We start from the raw sequence: 6000 nt of genomic DNA, 5'->3' as shown, positions 1-6000 counted from the left end.
AGGGGGCACCCGGATTTGAACCGGGGACCTCTTGATCTGCAGTCAAATGCTCTACCACTGAGCTATACCCCCTCTGCTGGAGGAAATAAGAGGAAAGCATTCTCTTATAGAGTGGATTGCACAAGCACAGCTGTTATTTAACTGGGCATTGGCAATATGTTACAGCCAGCGCCTAAAACAACCACCCACACAATGGGTGGAAGCTGAGCTATGGGGAGTGTTTGCACAGGGAGTGACTCAGACCGCACAGCAAAGCTTGCAACAGCCTGGGGGGAGACTTAAACCTTTTCATGAATGCTGGGTTGTTGGATGTTAAACATCACAAAGATTCTTGATGTGCAGCAAATTTATCCATTTTTGAAGGCCAGTTGGGGCTCATCTGATTTTAGTCTGACCTTCTGCATAGCACAGGCTGGAGGATTCCCCCCCCCGAGATTCCTGCATTAAACCTAATCACCTCTGGGTGAAGTAGAGCGAATCCATCTATCTGTAGACAGCCGTCTACACTGCTCCACATCTGGGGTGCAGCTCCTGCAGGCCGTGAAACCTGTAGGGCCCGATAGACGTCAGTTAAATGGCAGTCACCAAAACATCTTGCAGAAATAATCCCGGCCCAGACAACTGGGCCTGTCTGGTGGCGTTCTGAAAGGGGCGGGCAGTACCTGGTGGTATGTGGTGTGCCCCCCTATAAGAGAGGCGTTGCAAGACCCTAGCCAGAGGCTGGACTCAGGGGTGTAATAACCATTCTGTCATAAGCCAAAGGGAAGCAGGTCCTCTATTCAGAGAGGGAACAAAGTATTAATCAGATTCTTAGAGGCAGCGTGTCCTTGTGGACAGAGCACTGGGCTCCGGAGAAATGGGTTTTGGCCCCAGACAAGTCACTTTCCCTCTCTGTGCCTCAGTTTCTCCATCTGTAAAATGGGGATAATGCCACTGACCTACTTTGTACAGCGCTTGGAGCTCTAGAGAGGCAAAGCACTAGAAGACATGGCATTTACAAAGGGAGGAAAATAACCCAAGACCTTTAACGCTTTCCACCCCGGTATTTTCCTCACTGGCAGGTAAACGAACGTGTCAGAGAAATTATATAGACCGTAGAAGCTGCACTAGTTGCATTTTGAATAGGTATCGCTCTGGCTTAAGCAACCTCTGAACTCTCCCCCCATTCTTCTAGTACCAGATTGGTTGATTTTGAATCTAGTTGTCCCAAGCAAGGCGGTTCTAATCCCCCCCCTTTCCTAGGGAGACAATTCCACTGACTGATTCATCTGACTAAGGAAGTTTCCCTGAGGACTTCATTTTGTCCCTAGTTATTTGCAGCCAAAAAATTTCATTAGCTTGGAGGTAAGGGTCCCCAGGGCTGCCTCATTCCCCGAAGGTGGCCACAGGTAAACCTCGGAAAGCCAGGAAATAAAGACTTACAGCGGGACTCACAACCACACTGGAAAGCCAGGCCATGAAGAGTGGTGGCTTCTTGCCCCCACTCACTGCTTACATCCTTTAAATATATGTCATCACTCGCCCCACCTGTCCCCTTAGTGATTGCTTGGAAAAATCCAGATAATCACATTTTATAAAGACCTCACGCATGTAGAATGGTAGACAGGGCTGGCCCTAGACCAAATGACGCCCCAGGCGAGGAGTGTCTTCGGTGGCCCCCCATTTTATATTGTTGCATAGATAGAGGTTCGATAAATATCTCTGGCGACCCATTAAATATATCCTTTATTAGGCGCTACTTACACGCTTCTTCAAGTCTTAAAAACACAAGTACACTTTCACATTTACACATTAAAACAAGGTTCACAGTTTCGCAGCTGGGCACTCACTTCACTTCACTTCTCTTTGTTCTTATACCTCACTGACTGAGTGGCAACGCCCTGCCCCTTATATACGCAAGGGCGTGGCTGACAACATTCTAGGACAGTGTTTCTCAAACTGGGGTCCACGGACCTGTACTCCAGGGGGGTCTGCGGGCCTTGCAGCTCAACTCCTCCCTCTCCCTCCCAGCGCCTCCTGCACACCGGGGAACAGCTGTTCCGCGGCGTGCAGGAGGCACTGGGAGGGAGGGGGAGGAGCGGGGACGGGGCGCTTGGGGGACGGGGTGGAAAGAGGAGGGGCACAGGTGGAGCAGGGGTGGGGCAGGGGTGGGACCTTGGGGGAAGGGGCGGAGTGGGAGTGGGGGTGGGGTCTGGGGCTGAGCGGGAGGGGTTGGGAATCCACAAAAATGTTTAAATCAAAATAGGGGTCCTCGGGTTGCTAAAGTTTGAGAACAGCTGTTCTAGAAGGTTCGAGGAAAATGTCGTTCTCAGAGAGTCTGGAAGGTTCCACAAGGTTCTACAAAGGTCCAGAACATTCTAGGAGGTTAGTGACAAATGAATCCACCTGAAACATGTGACTTCAAACATTCTATTTTCCCTTTTGTCGCTAACCACAAACATAGAACCCCAAGCCTGGCTCCCTCCCCCCCCAAGCGCTCATCTGGGTGGCCTGCCTCTAAATCCGACCCTGATGGTAGACGTCGGGGACGGAGGAAAACCGGCCTCGAGCAGTCATAATGATAAAAGAACCCACAAGGGTTAGATTCAAATGTGCTCTCTGGAGTGGAGATTATTAACCCGTCTGGAGAGTGTATTGGCCCAGCCCAGTACCTTCCTGGCTGTGCTAGTTCCATTGGGTGCCCTGGGAGCTAACAAAGAAATGGCTGGTTGTAGCTGATATGCGCAGGGACCAGGATTTCACAGAGACCTTGACCAAATGTGACAGGGACAAATGCCCAGCTGGAGACTGATAAAGGGAAACTGCCCTGATCAGTGATAATGCCCTAGGAAGCTAAATAAACATTTACTATTTAAGACTCTCTATAAACACACAGTAAATCAAGGGTAGAGCTGAGAGAACCCAGGAGTCCTGACTCCCAGCCCCTGCCTTAAGCACTAGCTACTCCTGGAGCCTAGAAAAGAACCCAGGTGTCCCGTTACCCGTGCCAGGAATCTGCTGCCAGAACCTGTTTTCAAAAGACTTCTTAAAATAACCCGTCGGTAGCAAGCAGTCCCCTTAGTGGAAATTGCTCCAGCAACAGCTCCAGTGCCGCTGGGGGGAGCCTGCAGGGGCCAGGGGAAGGGGGATATTTGCCAGCTCAAATCTAAAACTAGATCGGGATCCCATTTTATTTTCACCCACAAAATTGGGGAGGACCACTGACTCCAATAGAAGGAGGATTTGGTCCTCTGGAAAGTACATGTGGCCAGCTTGAATTGCATTTTGACAAACACAAAGCAGGAGGGGGATTCAAACCATCCATTACTTGATACCAAGTCAAACACACTAACTAGCCCCTCAGCTGCAGGGCTCTCTAGTAGCTGCTAGTGATGATTATAACATGGCTAGCTAGCAATTGATTTCATGCTCAGCCTCCACTGTCCCAAACATGTGCAAGCGATAGTCCCTCAATCTATCGAGGACATCACATCGGAAAGCAAGGAAACAAAACACCTCTGTGCCTAGGAGAGTTGTCAGTTTTGGTTGGACGTATCCTGGGACTAGGTTTCGTCACATGACATAACCTTTAATTCAAGATTAACCTGTAATTCCTGGAGACTCCCGGACAATCCTGGATGACTGGCACCCCTAGTGCCTAGGAGAAAGGAGAGGGCTGGCAGAGCTGGCATCAAGCTCCAGAATCAGCCAATGACTAATGGACGGGGGAATCAGACCCCAAACAACGTGAAGCCCTCCCACGGGCAGATCTTACTAACTTCTGACAACATCTTTTTATACTTTGGAGACCCTGCTATTTGTGATCCCTGTAAGAGATCTATGTAAGAGCTGCTCATCAGCAGATCTCAAAACACTTTAAAGAGGAGGGCAGGAGCATCACCCGGTTTTACAAATGAGGAAACTGAGGCCAACCAGCTGGCCTGTGATAGAGCAAGGAATACAGGGCAGCTTGCCTGACATCCTAGTACTACCCTGTTTCCCCGAAAATAAGACAGTGTCTTATATTAATTTTTGCTCCCAAAGATGCGCTAGGTCTTATTTTCAGGGGATGTCTTATTTTTCAGAAATGAAAAATGCCTTATTATCGGTGGATGCCTTATTATCGGGGAGGTCTTATTATCGGGGGGATGCCTTATATTACAACGAGAGGCAAAACTGTAAGTAGGCCTTATTTTCGGAGGATGTCTTATTTTCGGGGAAACAGGGTATGCCACACCAGTAGCAGAGCATCTTGTTAAACTGGGTAACACGGGACTGAGCACAGACTTCTCTGGCCTCCTTTCTAGAGGAAAGGAGACGATCACACAAAGAATCTGATTCTGTCTCCTTTCCTTCTGTGCTTTTGTCTCCTGGTGCTCACCCTTGGCCTACCGCCCACCCCACCCGCACAGCTCCCCTCACAAAGCTCTGGGACAAAAGAGGCCCCAGTGATGTTACCCTCCCCCCGGCAGCTAGTTAATATGTACATATTGTTTTCCTTAAGGGCCGAGCGCTAAGGGTTTTTTGGCTGTGGCCCTTTGGATCCAGCAGGCCCCAGAGCAGGAAGTCCCTCTGGCGAGCCACTAATTTCGCTTCTCACAAGTGCAGGATCCAGCGATACTCCAGGAGAGGCTCTGTGACAGGCTCCCATTAAAATCGGGACAAGTCCCAGCTTTTCGCGACCAAGTGACAGTAAGCATAACAGCAGCATTGTCCATTCCGAGCCCCTCAAAAATCACAAGTCAGCTGCTAAAATCACGAGATGAATTTACCAATTGCGAGATTTCAAACAGTAACATAGCTGGGGTTCTGTTTAGTGGACTGATGGTTTCTGAGCTGGCAGCGTGATGTTTCCCTCTTTCCTCCACCACCGTGAAGGCCAGAAACTTACTTTGAAAGCCATGCTACCGTGGTCAACTTAACTATGTCGTACAGGGTGTGAAATTTTTCACAGCCCTGAGCAAGGTAGCTAGGTTGATCTAAGTTTTAGGTATAGACCAGGCCTGAGAGTTTCACTTAATCACATGACTCCAGGAGCTGGGATTTTAAAACCAAACCTAATTAGCTGGCAACTCATAACAGAGTCCAAATCACCAAAGGGTGTAACTATTCTAGAGGATGGGGAATTGCCAAGTGGGAGAAAATATAAGCAGGAAGAAGGAGAGGAAATGAAGAAAGTCTGGACAGCATAATTTGAGTGAGGTCTATGCAGGGAAGCGACAGAAGCTTCAGCATTGCGGATATTAAACCTAGAGGGTAAGGAGACGACCCACCATAACCATGATCTTCCTGGTTAGCTAGCTGCTGTGGGTGAAATTCACCCCCTGTGCAGAGAGCTGGTACAAGGCCTAGCCATCCCTCATGTCCCCTAAGCAGGACATCAGTGGAGCTTAGGGGTGTATTTTTACTTACTGTAAAATATATATTAAAGAGTCAGAAAGGAAGGGGTGTGGGGTGGGAAAATCAGCCACTGCTAAACCTTCTTGATTGAGGGAGGCAGAGGCAGCATTGTCTCCTGAGGAATCCTCTCAGAGGAGAGCATTTCCTTGTTTGCCCACAGCTGGTCATTCCACTCAGCCCCCCGGCTGGGCCAATTTGTCCAGAGGAGCAGAAGATAAGGCCCCCAGCGCCAGGCAAACACGGTCATTTGCAAACCCATTAGGGGAGGCGCTAAGCATGTCCCCCTGAGGGTTTCTCAGGAGGATGAGGTGACAGGTCGGGAGCACTTAGATAAACTATCCCAAGGGACAGTCTAGGGAGCTGGGGCTAATAACATGCTGCATGGTCCAAGAGGATCGCCCCGTTACATCAGGATGGGGAAACTGAGGCATGAGGAGAGGGAGTGACTCCTCCAAGGTCACACAGTGAATCAATGTAAATGGAACCCAGGAGTCCTAGCCCCCAAGTACCCTGGGCTGGAAAGCTGATAGAAACAGTTTCTGACTGGAAATGAGCAGAAAACCAGGCCCAGCATCCAAGCATCCCCAAAGCCTAGATCCAGACTCTATGGCTACTCCCTGC

General features: G+C 49.5%; 1 non-coding gene across 1 annotated transcript; it reads right to left on the bottom strand.

Annotated features, from left to right (window-relative positions):
- TRNAC-GCA (transfer RNA cysteine (anticodon GCA)) lies at nucleotides 1–72 on the bottom strand. Its single transcript has one exon. It is a non-coding gene; the product is annotated as a tRNA-Cys (tRNA).
- Nucleotides 73–6000: the final 5928 nt, after the last annotated feature.

Source organism: Chrysemys picta, chromosome 24 (assembly GCF_011386835.1).
Source record: "Chrysemys picta bellii isolate R12L10 chromosome 24, ASM1138683v2, whole genome shotgun sequence".
In the NCBI taxonomy this organism is placed as follows: Eukaryota; Metazoa; Chordata; order Testudines; family Emydidae; genus Chrysemys; species Chrysemys picta.
This window is presented reverse-complemented; position numbering and strand designations above follow the sequence as displayed.